The sequence below is a fragment of the Cupressus sempervirens genome, chromosome 10, assembly GCF_028749045.1.
Source record: "Cupressus sempervirens isolate cs-2001-9-10 chromosome 10, ASM2874904v1, whole genome shotgun sequence".
Taxonomy (NCBI): Eukaryota; Viridiplantae; Streptophyta; class Pinopsida; order Cupressales; family Cupressaceae; genus Cupressus; species Cupressus sempervirens.
Window position 1 is genome coordinate 394,840,851 of NC_143127.1, and position 18,119 is coordinate 394,858,969.

The 18,119-nt window shown below is 34.4% G+C and overlaps 1 pseudogene; it reads right to left on the reverse strand.

The window, feature by feature from the left end:
* Positions 1-726: 726 nt before the first annotated feature.
* Positions 727-4,939, reverse strand: LOC149534334 (fe(II)/2-oxoglutarate-dependent dioxygenase 4-like; annotated as a pseudogene).
* Between the last annotated feature and the right edge of the window lie 13,180 nt (positions 4,940-18,119).

Genomic DNA, 18,119 nt, shown 5'->3' on the forward strand with positions numbered 1-18,119 from the left:
AGTGGGATATGGAGTGATCTTTTACAATCCTAAAGGATAGGACCTTCCAATTTTTGAAGGCCTTGTATTCCTCATTTATAAGATGGCTACGAAAGGGGAATGAAGTAGCTAGATAAAAAAATATAAAATAAATATATATTTTTAAAAATTGCCTCTAATGTCAAATCTAATAAGAATCTAGAAAATCATGAAGAAAACTCCAACATTATACCACATGAGAAAAAACAACCTCTTAGTCTTACATCTCGCTTAATAAACAAAAGTTTGAGAGAGTAAACAATATTATTTTGATATAAGTTGTTGCATTCTGAAAAGGAAAAGAAATTTAAGAAAAGACAAAAAGCATTTATGTACATCTATTTGAATGAGTTTGAAGCACATGTTACAAGAACAGTCAATCAAGTAAATGCAAGCTAAATGCTCTTAGCATACATGCCTCCATAGATAACATTATGAAGCTTATATCAATAGAACTTTTATTATCCTTCATATCATAGTTCCAATTTATAGTCATACATTCAAATAGTTACTGAATGTGTAACATTTATCAACCATCATCTCAGCTGAAGTATTAAATAATATTTTGCAAGAGGGACTATTATTCCTCAATTTATATGATATAAGCTAAAAATGGATTTCTAGCTTTTTTAAAGAGAATACAACACTATAATTTGTCAAAACAAATTATATATAGATGTATGTTCACAATCTATTTTAGCCTCCATTTCATTGTATTTCCAAGCAATGGAAATCAGATGAACGTTTGTCTTCAAGAGACCCACTTAGAATCATTTTCATATGTTCTTTATAAATGATTTCTCTATAAGCAGGCTTACAGCCATTCAACAGAAGCTCAGGAGCAAGCCTGATAGTGGCATCCATAGATGGACCATACGATTTTCTCTTCCATTAATGATGGCCCGGTGCTCTACGCTCTTGTATTTCCCGTTACTCAGTACTTGTTCCAAATTTCATCACAAGTAGCACCCCTCCTTAGCTGAAGGACAAAGAAAACCCTAATTTTTATGTAGATTAAGGAAATAAATAGTGAGTGAAAAAAGTAATATTATTGATATCATCATCCAAATTCTACGTGGACTATAATGATCATCCACTATGTATTTCCAATATTGAAACTTTCACAAGCTTTGTGTTCCCCATTATATGGAGTATTGTAGTTAATGCTGAGGATTATATTCCCAATTTGTAAATATCTCGCTCAAGTTACTACTGAGAAGAATAGAAATTAATTACCTGGAGTACATCACCGAGATTGATGACAAGAGCGTGTCGAATAGGCTTGACTGTGATCCAGCGATCTTCATGGAGAACCTGTAAACCAGTGACGTTATCCAACCTGTAAACCTGTAAACCTATAAACTTGCATCAATGAAGTTATCCAACCTGGGTCTGTGTGACTCCCTACACCAAGAGTGGACTCAGGCTCTGGACGTCTGGGATAGTAATTGCACACCATAATCTGAGAATACTATGTAAACACTTGTTCAATATACTTTTCTGAGAGCCCAAGGCTTTGTAAAATCGCACCAAAAAGCTTCCTTACCACTCCATGCATCTGATACCAGAAATTCACATTCGATTTCCTGCAAAGTGAGAATAATGTGTTCTTATTTCTGTTCAGCAGCCAAGATTATAATTGATGATATAGTTCGACATTTTTAAATTCAAATAATAAATAATAATAATAATCTTAGAGAAAAGTATTGATCACCTGATGTCAAGATAAGAATGGCTAGAGATTGGAGAGGCTGATAGTGTTTTCTTAATTATATCAATTGTTAATGTTTAAGTGTGTAGACAAGTGTCATATAGTGGCATGTATTTACTGTAATTTATAATAGCTTAATTAGACAGAGTAGTAAAGTTAAAAATTTGATAAAATTTTATTAATATTTAATTAATATTATAAAATTTGATTAATTTTAAAATTATTTAAATTATACTTTTACATTAAAAATTTAATTTTTAATTTAGAAAAATAATATTTTTAATTAAATATATATAATTAAATATAAATGGCATTGTAGTATTATAACTAATTAAGTTGTATCTTAAAGTATTAATATTTTATTTAAACTAAAAAATTATTATATAAAATATGATCACAACTTATTATAAAAGAAAATATGTTATTAAAATAATTGTATAATATAGTAAATAGTATTGATTTAATAGTTTTACATAAAAAAATATTTTTACATTCTAAAGTATGTATCAGGCAGTGCTTGCTCCTATAAGACTCAAATTTATAAGTCAATAAAATTCAAGTAAAATAGATTTTAAAATTTGAAAAATTAAAAAATTTCATAGATAAACAATACAACAATTAAAAGTTCAAATTAAAGTGAAATATACTAATTAGTTGAGATAGAAAAATTTAATAACTGATTGCAATAGTATAGCCTATGATACAAATACAATAATGGTAAGGGTAATATGTCACATGTCTTGATTAAATTAGTTATCAAGATTACAATTGCTAGAGTTTGGGGAGACTGAATTGTTTATTCGTTACAACTAAATTAGAATTTTTAAAGATTAGTTAGAGTGATGCTGCTTGAATATATCAATCACCAATTTTCAAAGATGTAAATAATGGTTGAGTATATCAACCACCAATTTCTAAATATGTAAATAATGGTTGAATATATCAACCACCAATGTTCAAATATGTAAATAATTGTTGGATATATCAACTACCAATGTTCAAATATGTTAACAAGTGTCACATTAAGTAGTTGCTTTCATTTGTAGTAACAAATAGTAATGTAGAATATATTAATAACATGAATATAGGTAAAATTTTAAGATTAAAAATCTAATTAATAGTTCTAAAAATATTATGTATTCATCTTAAATATATTTTAATACCCATATTGGTTGACAAATATAACTATTGGGATAACATCAATGAAATGAAAACCCTGTATTCAGTAATAAAATAATTTTAAAATATTAAAACTGAAAACCTTTTTTTTTTTCCTCTCGTCTTCTTGCTAAAATTATGGCATACGGACATACAATAATCATGATTATGTTTTTCACTGCGCTCGCCACAGCGGAAGAAAATTTGAAAATTTTCTGTACTAATGAAAATTATTTAGCTTGATCACAAGATAATGGGTCCAAACTGATGGCTTGTACAGAACAAAAGGTTTCGCCTAAAAGTTTGAATTTCTTAAGACTCTTTGCTATTTTATAATCTTTCCTTGTTTTTTGTTTTATTTTTTTCAAAATTCCATCAATGTCAGCAGTGTTCAATGCGTTCTGCGTGCCTTATTCCAATTTTCCTTACCACTGGTAGAAATTTATATTCTTACAAACATTTAAAAGTCGATTTTGATTGATGAAAGTAAGATAAAGATAGTTTTGTGATGCAACTAAACGTAAATTTGTTAAAGATGTGGATAAAAATAATAAAAAATATGGTTACCTAAATGAGGAGGGAGTGCTGGGCCAGAAAGAAATGGTTTCATCCTTCTGCAAGTTGAAGCTCGATGCATAGCGAAAATGAATCACAAGATATTGTTCACATGATAAAAGATGAACTGAATAAATGATCAGAGGTATTAAATGCATTCCAGTAGCCTTATTTAATAGAAGTCTTTAAAAACAGAGAACATATTTTAAAAGATCTTGAAACCTCTGGTACAATTCTAAATATTACACGCAAAATCTATATTGAGAAAATTTTCTTTTTCATTCTCTAGCAACTTTTTTGCATCAATATTTAGCATTGTAATATATGATTTACCATAAAAATGTAAGAGAGCTAAAAAGAGAAAAGAATAAAAAGATGAAGAGGAGGGTCACCGAAAAGATCAAGAACACACACTTTGAGGCTAACAAGATCAAAACCAACCAAAAAAAAAATTCAAAATAGAAAAAGTAAAACAACATCAAACAAAGAGAAATTAAACTTATGTATGCAAACATGTATGAACATACACATAAAAAATATATATATATTAAAAAACATATATATATATATATATAGTCGTAAAATTAATATTTCAACAATGTATTTATCTAAACTTAACACACAATTGTTCTTTTATATTTTAATTTAATTTACCACTTTTAATTTTGGGAAATGAGAATCAAGATCTAAGTAAGCATGATAAAAAAATCAATACTTTGAATAACAATCAATTGGCTGCAGGGTGGCTCCTTAGGCGATCGGTTGGAACTTTCTTAGATATTGGCTTCTAGGGAGTGCAGCTTGTTGCAAGAACCTAATGTTTTGGCTTGGGGAGGTGCTTCTTCTGGCAAGTATTCCATTTCTTTTGGGTACATTGCGCTAACGAAGCAACCTTTTGGCAAGGTGGAGGTCTCTTGGTGGAAGAAAATTTGGAATAGTTTTTCTTGGCCTTAGTGTAACTTTTTTCTCTGGATTCTGGTTTACAATCATTGTCTTACTTGGGATAATCTCTACAACTGAGGCTTCCAAGGGCCTTCCATCTGTGTTTTCTATCGTAATAGTGAAGAGACTATATCTCATTTTCTTTTCCAATGCCCCTTTGCCAAACAAATTTGACACTTCTGGTGGAGTGTGTGGGAATGCACGTGTTGGCATATTTCCTCTTTGTCTAAATTCTGGAAACATTTGGGCCATTCCCCTTCCAAGACTTCTTTTCTTTAGGTTGCATGGACTATTGGCCCTTCCCTTATTTTATGGCATGTTTGGCTTGAGAGGAATAGGAGGATCTTTCCTAATTTGCAGTTTGAGATCAAACACGTGTGGGGGAAAATTGTTAGTTCTCTGCAGGAAATTCTCCTAGCTAAATGTGACATTAGTGGGGGTTTGGGTCTTAGAGATACTGGTATTTACTCTCGCCTCTCCTTTCCTCTTTAGGGCTGCACTCCCTCGGTCCCCCACACCCGCTTTGGGAATAAAGCTAAGCAACACTCTCAGCATGTTAATCGTCAGGGATATTGGTCTCCTCCTGAGGTAGGCATTATTAAAATCAACACTAATGGTTCTTCTCAGGGAAATCCTAGTCTAGATGGTATTGGGGGAGTTGGGCGTGATAGTTCTAGTCATATTCAATTTATGTTTTCTATACACAAGGGTTACCATACTAATAACCTCATGGAAGCCCTGACTATCTTGGTTGTAGTGGAAAAGTGTTGTCAATGTGGTTGGAAAAGAATCATCTATGAGATTGACTCGTAGGTGGTTGTGAATTTATTGAATAAAAGAGACCTTGTGCATGTGGATTGGCATTTGGCTCTGGTTATTTGGCAGATCATTTAGTTATGCATTTCTCTAGATTCTGTGTCTTTTATGCAAATCCCTTGTGAGTGGAACGGTGTGGCCCAGTGTGACTGATTCTGGCTAAATAGGCCTCTGAGCAAAGACCAGCTTGGTATATTATTGATCATAGGATGCTTCCCCTTGATTTATCTCAGATGTTGGTTTAACATGTAGACCAGGATAACGCTTTGTAGTTCCATTTGTTTCTTGAGTTGTTTTGCTCTCTTTGATATTCAATAAAAAATTGACCCCTCTTTTAGTTAAAATAATTTATTATCATAATGAATAAGCAATCTAAGAAAATAAGATTCAATGATAAATAAAATTAAATAAGTTGTATACAACTTTGATAAAGAAAAACAGTCAAACAGTCACAGTCAAAAGTACGGAAACCGATAAACTATAATAGGAAATTCAAAAATCTTAATATTTATTGCTGCTGCCTAAGAGTAATGGCTGTGCAGACAGTAGGGCATAAAAATGAAGAGAGAAAAGAGAAAAGAGAGTAATGGCTGTGCTGATGAAGTTGCATGCCTGAAAGCAACCCCATTCATGACAAGCTCGAGCTACTGATATCTGAGAGAGGCCAAAAGGACTACTGATATCTGCATCTACTCCATCGTGGAGATCAATAACTGGTATGTTCTCCTGCTCTTCATCCTCTGAAACATTTGGACGCTCCTGGAGACTTCTTAGAAAACGTTGAGGAACTCGATCCAACCCTTTTTCTATCATGCCTTTCACTCCCATAAAATCCCCCCCACAATTGGCACTCTCCATGTCTTGAACGATTAAGAAGTTCTAAACAATGAAGAAATAATATACTCAAAGATAGATCCACATATATTGATTCTTAATATTTGTTGGATACAGAGAGAATAAGTAATAAAGTAAATCATGGTATTCTGAACCTTACAGGCATGTGTTTTTTTCTTTCCAGGTGGCTTGCATGTCCTTGATGGTGATTGTCTATCAGTCATTTTGTTGACTAATGAATGCGCCGTAAAGGTAATAGGCCCAATGATCATTCATTGTAGGCTCGAGTATTTGGATGGAATAACGTGTCATATTTTTTCCTAATTAGCTAATTAGGGAAAGAGTTAAATACTCTATCACTTCTGGGTTTTATAAAATATTACAAAACACCTTTGAATAGTTGTTTATTTGTCAAATTGTATTTATTAGGTGGTTGATGTAGCATTTTCAAATTTAGTAGAATATTTTTTCGGGGTAGTTATTGAAAGGACACTTCTTGTGCGCCACTAATAAACTAATTGTATCCAACCACCATTGCACTATAGGACCCATTCTCTTAATTTATAAAAGTTAAACTTTGCACCAATTGTTTTTGAGCAACTACATGATAAAGGCTTGTCCATCATTGGTTGTCACCTTTGCACAAGCTCAAATGTGTCAATGTCATATACACCTAGACATTCTAAATGTATAATTATCAAATGTCCCATGATGGTTTCTTTTTATCATTGTATGTGTGATTGGATGAAAAACTTCTCATAATGTACAAGTTTTAATTTAATAGCCATTTTTCATGAATATGTATTTCCATTAATAAACAGTTTAAGTTACATTGTTGACAAAAACAAATAGGGGATACAAAATCACCCCTCAAGAGTCATACAAACAATACTCAAAAAACCTAAATTGACATAACCATAGACAAAGCACCTAAAATAATGGATGAAGAAAGTAGTGGACAATCTATGCCATCCTTATGACCCCATACATCAAAGAGGTCGAGAATGTCATCTAGAAGGGACCTCCCTTCCCCAACAACAATATCATCTTCTTTTTCAATCTCCTTCCTAGTTGAAGATATTGACAAAGATACATGTGAAAGCCATAAAAATGAGTTGTGCTAACTGGTATCACCATAAATGTCTAGATGGCTAGATCCACTACTAGTATAAGGATTGCACCCCCTGCATTCTAGTTGGAAGTAGACATAGAACATGGTGGAGAGGTGGAGCAATAGCACTAAAAATATGTTTTTCCACCAAACTAGTGGCAAGGGGCTTCAGAAAGTTGGGTGTGGGGGCAACACACTAAGGAACTATATTTACACTACCTACCATGGGATGAAGTTTGGCCATCGTAGATTGGTGGGTCTAGAAAAATGTTTGGCAATCATACTAGGGGCATTACCATAAGGCTACATGAACTCCTTCATGTAGGACACCTTAACTACAACCTTTTTGGCTTAGGCTTGAATCTGAAGCATCTCATTATTATAGATGCATGCTTCAATAAAGAGAGAAACATGAACATCAATAGATATGTGAGAAAAGATAATAGAAGTATTATATCTTTCCATGAAGTAAATAGTATTTTCACCTTGAAAGTTTTCCATAACCATGTGACTTTGAGGGGATTCCATGGAGAATCCAGCAACAATGTCGAAATAAGACAGACCAAAAAGGCTAAAATTTTCACTATTTTTTGGATCTTCTAAAATATCAAAAGACTAGTATAAAATTCTCTAATTTCCCACAAGATAGGTAGAAGGAATTTGACATGCATGCCCAAAATCCCCAAGTGAGGTCCCAATGAAAAACCTTGGAAAATTATACAGCAAGAAAATGAGCCATCATAGGCTCAATAATAGCATCTCATATAGTGTAAAATTCTTGATTCTATAGAGGTTGACAAGATTTGAAATTCTACTTAAGATTCAAGTTTTGTACTATAGGAAAATGTGGAACAAGTCAATAATATCCCAACCTAGCCTTGCATTTATTAAAGTAGGTTTTGGGAAATCACCACCATGGCTTGTTTGACTGGATTCCTAGATTGTGAAGCATATTAAGAGATAATAAACACATGATAGGATAAAAATATTATCAATATCAATGGTTGAGATGAAGCTAGGTTTGAAAATCTCCACAAGGGAGAAGATTCAAAGTAGCTCTAAGAGCTCAAAATATAGGGATATAGGATAAAGGAATCCCTTGAACCTAAATGAGATTGAAAGAAATACTATCCTTCATTCTTTCCCTATGCCAATTGATGTAAATCTTAACAGCTGTATAGGCCTTCCAAATACTTTTAACATCAAAATTGTTCCTAGATACACTCAGCTACTTTTATCAAAAGAAGTGCTTGAAAGTCAATTCTATTCCACATAACATTATGAGCTAGGTAACCTAGAGAAATATAATGCTTGAGAAGAATTTTCTAGACCTCATTGCAAGAAATAACACAGATATCTAATTTGGTACAAAAGGAGAGGCCTTGCTTCTCATAGAATAACAATAGGAGACCTCCAAACTCCCTAGAAAGATAAACATATTCCCAAATCACTTGGTGAAATCTTGTAACACTAGGTTTTATGCTATTAGATCCCTTAACTAGAAACCAAAAAAATAGTACTATGCAATGCTTTAGAGTTCCATCTAAATATTATGTTCTTCTTTAATCCAAGTAAGGAAGGAATCATCTGTGAAGTGGTCATTGACATTTTTTCAAGGTGGTTCATACTACATTAATAGTAGAAACAAGAAGTTGGACAAGATCCTAAATAACTAAAATATAAAAGGGGGCCAAAAGAAAACCATGGTTAATTGAACTAGACATGTCTAAAGCTAAAGACTACACCCATTATTGGTGGTGCAATCCCTAGCATATCCAATGTGAATTTGCATGGATTGAATTAAATAAGTGCCAACCCCAAAGGCTTTAAGCATGTAGTAAGAATTAATGGTCATTCAATATAGTCATATTGCCTTAGATAAATTACTTTTTGCAAAAATGACATTTTGTTTTAATTGATCGGCCAATTCCATGACTTCCAAAATAATAGTAATGTTTCCTAAGATAAACCTAGATTTGAAGAAGCCAATATGCCCAAGATGAACAATTTGTGGAAGAAGATGGTGGATCTTAAGGGTCAAGGCTTTACAAATTATTTTGCATGAAACATTGAGTAGAGTAATGGGTTGCCAATTACAAATGCATTGTGGATTTTCTTCATTAAATATGAATATTATGTTAGAGAGTAAAGTCCACCAATATAACTGAGAGGGGGGGATGAATTAGTTATCCAAATATTTTAACATTTATCAACCTTATTAATCCTTGAACATGTGAGAAATATAATCAGTAACTATAACAAGATACTCATACATAATGACACCAAATATGTTAACTAGGGAAACCCTTGATCAGAGGAAAAATCTCAGTGGCAATGATACCCACAAAATGATGTACTTTAATATAAATATTTCTTGTTAGAGGATGGACCCTGTTAGGAGTTAATGAAATACATTTAGTACATATAAATCCCTATTAGGAGACTTTAAATCCCTGTTAGGAATTGTACAAGGTAGATAGATCCACTGTCCAAATAGCTTCAAGGGTAAGATCATTGAACTTACTGTCCAACTAATCTCCATATTATTCCTTGAAGAATAATAGAAATATATAGATCCTTCTCTATCCTCTAACTATACGTCTCCTCTTCTTATCTTGCTACTAGATCATCAACTTTGCATCCAATAATCCATTGGATTACTTACTCGCATTTACCAAATACTTTGCATATTCTTTCTCAAATTCACATTGATCACCACAAGGAAAATACCATTCCTTTATACCATATCCTCAAAATAATTCCTTGAATCAGCCTTTTTGCTTTCCCAATTAATTGACATAGGAACTCTTTAAGATAATTAATTATTTTACAATTACACAACATTGTCAACTCACAGTCTTTAAAAATTCTCACATGTGTGACCTTAGACCTTGAACACTTGTTGTCATCATTAGTTTGTCTACTAACACTATCTAACTAGATGTGTCATGATTTTATCTTTGTTAGGAGATAAAATCCAAACATTAGAAACTTCTTCTCAGGTACTCTATCTATAAACTATCCTCTATAAATCTAATATATCTTTTGTATGTCTTTGACTCTCTATATGTGCACTTAACCACTTCATCAAGACATAATTTAGAAAGTTTCCTTAACTTTGTTTGACCTGACCATCAATACATAGTTTGTATGACCTTAGTCTTTTTCTGATACTCTGCCAATCTTCACAGAAATAATGCTATATTGTCATTAATGATAAACACTAATCATGAATGAAACATGTCAATCCTACTAACAATATCCCTTGTCCTCTACAATTCTTAGGATACTCACCCAAAGAAATACCATTAGCATTCATGCTAACAACTTTTTTCTCCGGTCTTATGATAACTGACCCCAACATCAATATGAAACACCAGGCTGAGTTCCTTAGAGTGATCCCCACTTTGGTTTCAAAGGATCAGAGAAAATTGTTAAGCTCAATTCCTAAGAATGATGAAATTTTCAAAGATGTTTGTTCTCTAGGAGGAGATAAAGCTCTTGGTCCTGATGGCTTTCCCACATTTTTCTTTCAAAAACTTTGGAAACTTGTTGGAAAAGATGTTTGTGATGTGGTGAAGGAATTCTTTGGGGCAAAACAAATGCTGAAGGAAGTCAATTCCACCTTCCTGTGCCTGATTCCTAATAAAATTGGAGCTGATTCGCTTGATCAATTTAGGCCGATCAGTCTTTGTAATTCTTTCTATAAAATTATCTCCAAAGTTCTTACTTCTAGATTGCTTCTGGTGACCCCTTTGATCATTGCTGACCAACAAAATGGCTTCACTCCAGGTAGACAAATCCTCAAGTCTATTATTTCTACTCATGAGAATATTCATTCCTTATCTTGTTCTAACAATCAAGGATTTGTAATGAAAGTGGATGTTGTTAAGGCTTATGATAGAGTTGATTGGTCTTTTATCTCAACCATTTTGATTGCCTTTGGCTTTGACAACAAGGTTGTTGGACTGATTCATCAATTGATCTCTACTTCTTCTATTGCTATCCTAGTTAATGGTAGCTCTTCTCATTTTTTTAATCCCTCTCAAGGATTGAGACAAGGGGATCCTTTATCCCCCATCCTCTTTTTTATTATGGCTGATTGTTTGGGGAGGTACATTGGGGATCTGGTGCATAAAGGAGTTATTAAGGGATTGCAACCCTCTTCCCATCCTCTTATATGTTCTCATGGCCAATTTTTTGATGATACCATCTTTATGGGGAAATCTGAAATCAGGGAAGCCAAAAATTTGAAGCAAGCAATAAATCTTTATTCTTCTGCCTCAGGCCAACTAGTTAACTGGAATAAAAGTGTTGTGTTTTTTCTCAATACCCCTTTTCTTAGACAACATAAAATTTCCAAAATCCTTAGATGTTCTATAGGTTCTTTCCCTTCTTCCTATCTGGGTCTTCCTTTAGGCTTGAAGGCTCCAGATTCCTTCTAGGAAGACCTTATTAACAAATTTAGCAAGAAGTTGGTTGGTTGGAAAGGGAACCTTTTAAGCCAGGCTGGTAAATTAATTCTTCTTAAAGCTTCTCTCTAAAGTATACCAACTTATGCTTTAAGTCTTTTTAAAATCTTCACTAAAATTGCTGAGGCTATTTACAAAATTCAAAGGAATTTTTTATGGACTGGTTCAGAGGAAAAAAAGAGAATGCCTTTAATTGCTTGGGACCAAGTTTGTAAACCGGTCAAGGAAGGTGGACTGGGCATCCGAAAAATCGGAAGCATGAATAAAGCTCTACTAGCTAAACAAGGATGGCATGTTTTCCATGAAAACAAAGAGTGGAGTACCATTTCGAAACACAAGTAACTTCTTAATTCTATTTCCCTTTCTAATTTCTTCTCTTCTTCTGATGTTATTCATCCTTCCTCCATATGGGGAGTTGTGCAGGGAACAAAGAAAATTCTTGGAGAAGGGTGCTCTTGGAAAATTGGTAATGGGATTAGGGTGAGATTTTGGGAAGGTGTCTGGCTTAAAGATCACCCCCTGATTGAAGATGTTCAAGATATGATACAAGTTGACTTATGCAAGCAGAGATATGGCACTCTTGTTAGTTATTACTGGCAAAATGACTCTTGGGTGAACTTGAAGGACATTGATCAAAGCTTCAAACACATCCAATTATCTCTCAATGCTGTTTCTCTCCACCCTTCTTTTGAGGATGAGATTATTTGGTATGTTGATCCTAGTGGGAAATTCAAAGTTTCTTCTTTCTTTTTTTCTAAGGAGAAGGAAAATCTTCCCTTTTGGTCTCAGGCTTGGACTAAGGGTCTCATTCCTAAAACTAACATCTTCTTTTGGGTCCTGCTTCAAAATAAAATTCTAACTCTTGATAACTTGCAGAAAAGAGGTATAAATTTTGTGAATAGGTGTATTTTATGCAAGAATGGATTTGAAGATAGAGACCACTTGTTTATGAACTGCTCTTATACCCAGCAAGTCTAGACTGAGATCCTAATGTATTGGAACTTGACCTAGGTTCATCAAAACAATGCGGAATCTTCTTTTAAAAGCTGGAAATGCCCTTCTAAGAATTTTGATGTTCAATTCCTATGGAAAATTTCTCTTCCTCATCTCTTGTGGGGTATTTGGAAAGAAAGAAATAATAGATTTTTTAGAAACAAAGAGGTTCCAGGATGGGTGCTTGGTTAGAATATTATTAGAGCTTTTAAAGAGAATTTTAGATCTCTAAAGAACCCTGATCAAACCTTTCCTATTGATAATCCTATGCTTTCTGAAAATCCTAAACTTCAAACTGATAACCCAAGATTGACCATCTCTTGGAGTTCCCCCCCTAATGGTTGGATTAAAGGAAACTTTGATGGTGCTGCTAAGGGCAACCCAGGAAGTACAGGTTGTAGAGGTGTGTTGAGAGATCATATGGGAAATGTTAAAGATGCTATAGCAATCCCTATAGGCCAGACTAATAGTCACATTGCTGAAGCAACGGCTGCCCTTTATACTATGAAAATTGTCGTGGATTTGGGATGTCCGAATTTATGGTTGGAAGGTGACTCTTTAAATATTGTTAATATCCTAAATAATAAAAGTTCTATCTCATGGTCGATAGAGGCCACAATCAAGGAGATCAAATACCTTATTCAAACATTTGAAAAAGTTGTCATATCCCATACCTTTTAGGAGGCCAACGGTGTTGCTGATTGGATAGCCAACTATGCTATCCTAACGCGGAAAATGGTGAGGTGGACCAATGAATAAACTAACCAAGTTGATCTCAAAGCAATTATTCATTATGAAGCCATCCATGCACAAGTGGGAAAGATTTGTAAAGATTAGAAAGTTAATGATTTCGTGGAGTGATCATAAATTGCCAAATTTTCTTCCCCAAGGAAGTACACTCAAATGAATGTGTTGTGGTTTTTGCACGTATCTCCAAAAAAGGGAGTCTCTTTTGATGGGACGAAAAACAGTTTTCATTTTAACCCTTTCATTCTTTGCATCTGGTTACTCTAGTTTGAGTGTGTTCTCTATTCTCTGCAGATGGGGGGCAAACTGTGCAAGCAGGAACCAAAAAACTATGATGCCTGGAAGGCTCATAAGGATGTATGGAAAATTTTACAGAAAGGAAATGTGACTTGTTATCTAGAGTGAGTCAATGGTTTTAAACCACACATCACTACAACTTTCTTTAAGAACTGGTCCAATGACAAAGTCACTCTCCATGGTGTTACTTTGAAACTTATGGAGGATTTTGTTGCAGAGATCACGGGGCTCCCCATGGTGGGCATAAAATTCACCAAGCAAACCAGTATTTCAAATGCAGCCTACAAAAAGTTTTCAAAAATGAAAGATGAGGAGAAGCAACTGGAAAAGAGTGGTGATTTCTTCGATGTGCATCAGATAAAGGAGATCTGGAGGGATGTTCTTTGTTGTATCCATGAGTATTTCATACTTGATGGAAGAAGTAAAAGAGTTCATAAATGCCACTTTGTTTTTTTAAATCACTTTAGACACAAAGATAGAATATCTTTCCCCTTCTTTTTGCGGTTTTCTTTACTTCATAGTTTAGAAGCCCATAAGAAGGAGTCCAGACCCATTTAACATGAAGGGTTGATTCTTCTCATTGAGGGGTATTATAAAAATAAACACATTGCCTGTACTCCCTCTAAGGGTAAGAAGGACTCCATTAAGAGTAAGAAGGGTGACTCTATTAAAGGTAAAGATAAACCTCTGAATTTGAAACCCTCAGCTTCTCAAAAACATGAGGATGAGGAGTCTGAGACTGAGAATTCAGAAAGCCGTGAGAATATTAACACTAAGGATGAGGATGATACTGATGTAGGGGATTTAAGCTATAATTTGGATAGGTACCCGAAGACTAAAGGTAATAATAAAAAAGGGAAAGAGGAAGCCAATAGTGAAGGTAATTCTGAATAGAGTAAATCTGTTAATGAGGGTAACCAAGCTATATCTAATGGAGGTGATAAAGCAGAAGATAACACTGTTAGGAACCCTGTTGAGAAGAGTAAGGGCTAAGATTGCTTCTCCTGTCAAGGGGATAGAGGAAGAAAAAAGGAAGGATTTTTCTCACTTAGAGGACTCTTTCGGGGCTTGAAAGGAGGATCAAACAAAAATGGAGGAAAACAATGACAATGTCCGCTCCCCCCCACACGAGACTACTGAAGATGATAGTGATTCAATGCAGAGGGATACCATCCTCACCTTCCTGCATTCTGCAAAGGTTAAAGCCGACACCATGCTCAAAGTTGATTCCTGGATCTATAATGAAATGATGGGTTTGAAGAAAAAGGTGGAAATTCTGCAACAAAACCAGGATACTATCATTGCCAAACTTAGCCAACTAGAAGGGAAGATGGGAGACATCCCTAACAAACTTAACAACTATGAGCAGAACCTCAGAATGTTAATCAAGGAGAGTGGCACTAAGATGGAGCAGGTCACTTTGAGTATATGTGCGGCCGCTGCAAGCCTGGGCAAAACGGCTAATGAAGAAATCACTTTGGCTAAGGGTCTGAGCAAAAGAACAAGGCATAGCTCGAGGAAGAGTGCAATGAAAGTTGTTGTTGCTTTAGTTGTTGATACCATTCAAGAGACCATAGCAATTGGTAAGGAAGTTGTTAAAATGATCTTAGAGTTGCAATAGTGGCTCTGGGTTGGGTTCTCTGGTTTTGTTCCTGTCTGGTGTTGGCTATTGGTTGGGGTCTCTGGTCCTAGTTTTTGGTTTTTCTTGTTTAGACTATTAGTGGTTCTAGGTCCCTATAAAACCTAGGGTAGTTTGTTTTTGGACTTTTCTAGTGGTTTCTGGTCCTTGTAAAACCTAATTTTGATGTTGTTCTACAGTTTGTTGTAGGTTTCTTTTTCCTATTGGGCTGTAATGCTTTATCTTTCTGCTTTTCGTTAAAGGGTTTCAGGGTCCCTTCAAAACTTGCTTTTACCATAATCTAAAACAATCTCCCCCTTTTGGCATTGATGGAAACATAGATGAAAAACATCTAGGTTCCAAAAATACCAAATCAAACTCTATTTCTACTCTCTTCTTTTCAACTCCTCCTCATCAATCAAATCTAAAATCCTTTAGAACATTGCTTTGTTTGCATCTTCTTCTTTAGTATCATCATCAGTTGTTCACACTCTAACTCTCAGGATCAACTCTCATTCTTGCATGGATGGAAATCAATTGTTCACAACTTCTCTCCCATTCAATGTTTCTCCCCATCAATAATACTTCTCTCTCATACATAGACATTTTTCAATGTATGCACTCACTCCCCCATTAGAGGATCTTCTCCCCCATTTGTTATACGTCTCTCTCCTAATCAATAGGAAAATAAATTCATGTGTACCTATCCCTCATTGCAAAATAATTGACAAATTCTTCATCATGTTAATCATATCTCGAGGTCTTCAAATAGCTCAAGTGTCCAAAGACATTGTTTGAAACCATCTATCAAGAGTCCTTGATGACTCTCCTCATCTTAGATACTCCCACATACAAGAAGCATTGATATTCAGTCTAGTCAAGGAATAGTGTTATGTACCACTAGACTAATGCACTCTCTATATCATCTACTTAGAAGTAGGAAGGGGCATAACCCCAAGCATACCTTGGAAGTACTCAAATGCATCTTTAGGAAAAGGCTTCATAAAGATATCTACAATATGCTCTTTTGTACTTACATACTCCAATCTGATTTCTTTCTCTACAACTCTAATCTGATTATAATTATTTTCTACTGCTACATATTTTGCTTTAGTTGTACTCTGTGAAATCTAGTCCATTTCTTTCTTAGCTAAGAAATTAATCTTCCTCCAAGTAAAAATGCCCCACCACTAGTACTATTTTTTTCATCCATATTGTTTGTCCAATCTACATTAGTATAAGCACATAAAGTAAAATCACTTGATCTATCATACCATATTCAAAAATTAGGTGTACCCTTTAGATATATGAATATCCTCTTTACTACTCCCTAAGGAGATTCCTTAGGATTAGCTTCAAATCTTTCTACTGTCCCAACTACATTTTGTCTCTGCACTGCTCTTTGTAAATCACTTATAGCTTCTATACATCTTCAACTTAGACCCTGTGCATTTAATCTCATCATCAGGACACAAGGTATGACATGTCCTTGACTGCACATCACTAGATAATCAAAACCTTTTCCATATAACTATGATCTATGTCTACTACTCTACCAATCTTCACAGACTTATTGCTATGTTGACATCAATGAAAAAAATAGTCATGAATGCAACATGTCAATACTCTCCAATGCCTAGGATACTCCCCCAAAGGAATACCATCAGCATCCATGCTAACAATCTTCCCCTTTGGCATTGATGGCAACATAAATGAAAAATATCTAATAAGTTCCAAGAATACCAAATAGTACTTTGTTGCTGCTGATGTTGTTCTCATCTTTTCAAATCCTCTTCATCAATCAAATCTAAAAATCCTTTGGAATATTGCTTGCTCTGTATCTTCATGTTGTGTATCTCCTTCATATATATATTCATGAATCTTTCTAAATCTCCCTAATATGCACTTTGGACAGTCTTCTCCCCCATACATGCTTAGGAGATATTTTTCATGCATTCTTCTTCCCCATTGATATCAATGACAAAAGACCTCATTTTAACTAGCTCAAGTCTCCAAATATGCTATTCGATACCAAATGTCAAGAGTCCTTAATGACTCTACTCATCAAAAATACTCCCCCATGTGAGAAGCATCAACATTTAGTCTAGTCAAATAATAGTGCTTTGTACCACTAGACTGGTGCACTTACAACATGATCTATTCTGAAGTAGGCAAGGGCATAACCCCAAGCATACCTCTCAAGTACTCAAATGTATCTTTTGGTTAAGAATTTTTAAAGCTATCTACAATCTGATCTTTAGTACCTACATATTCCAAGAATTTCTAATCTCCTTTTCTATTGCCTTCTCTCTCAAAACATGATACTTAATAGATATATTCTTAGTCTTAGAATGCAATACAAGATTCTTAGACATACTCATTGTACTTGTGTTATCATAGTATATGATAATAGGTTCTACAAAATCCATCCTAATGTCTTGCAGCATCTACTTCATCCACATCACTTGATTACAATTATTTGGTGTTGCTACATACTCTGCCTCAACTATACTCTATGAGATACAATCTTGTTTCTTTCTTAGCCAAGAAACCAATCTTCCTCCAAGAAAGAATGCTCCACCACCGGTGCTATTTCTGTCATCCATACTACTTGCCTAATCTACATAAGTATATGTACATAGAGTCAAATCACTCGATCTGTCATACCATATTCCATAATTAGATATCCCCTTCAAATATTTGAATATCCTTTTTACTACTGCATAGTGATACTCCTTAGAATCTATTTGAAATTTAGCTACAATCCCAACTACATTTTCTATATCTAGTTTGGTGTGAGTCAAATATTGCAAACCTCCAATCATGGATCTGCACTTCGTCTACTCA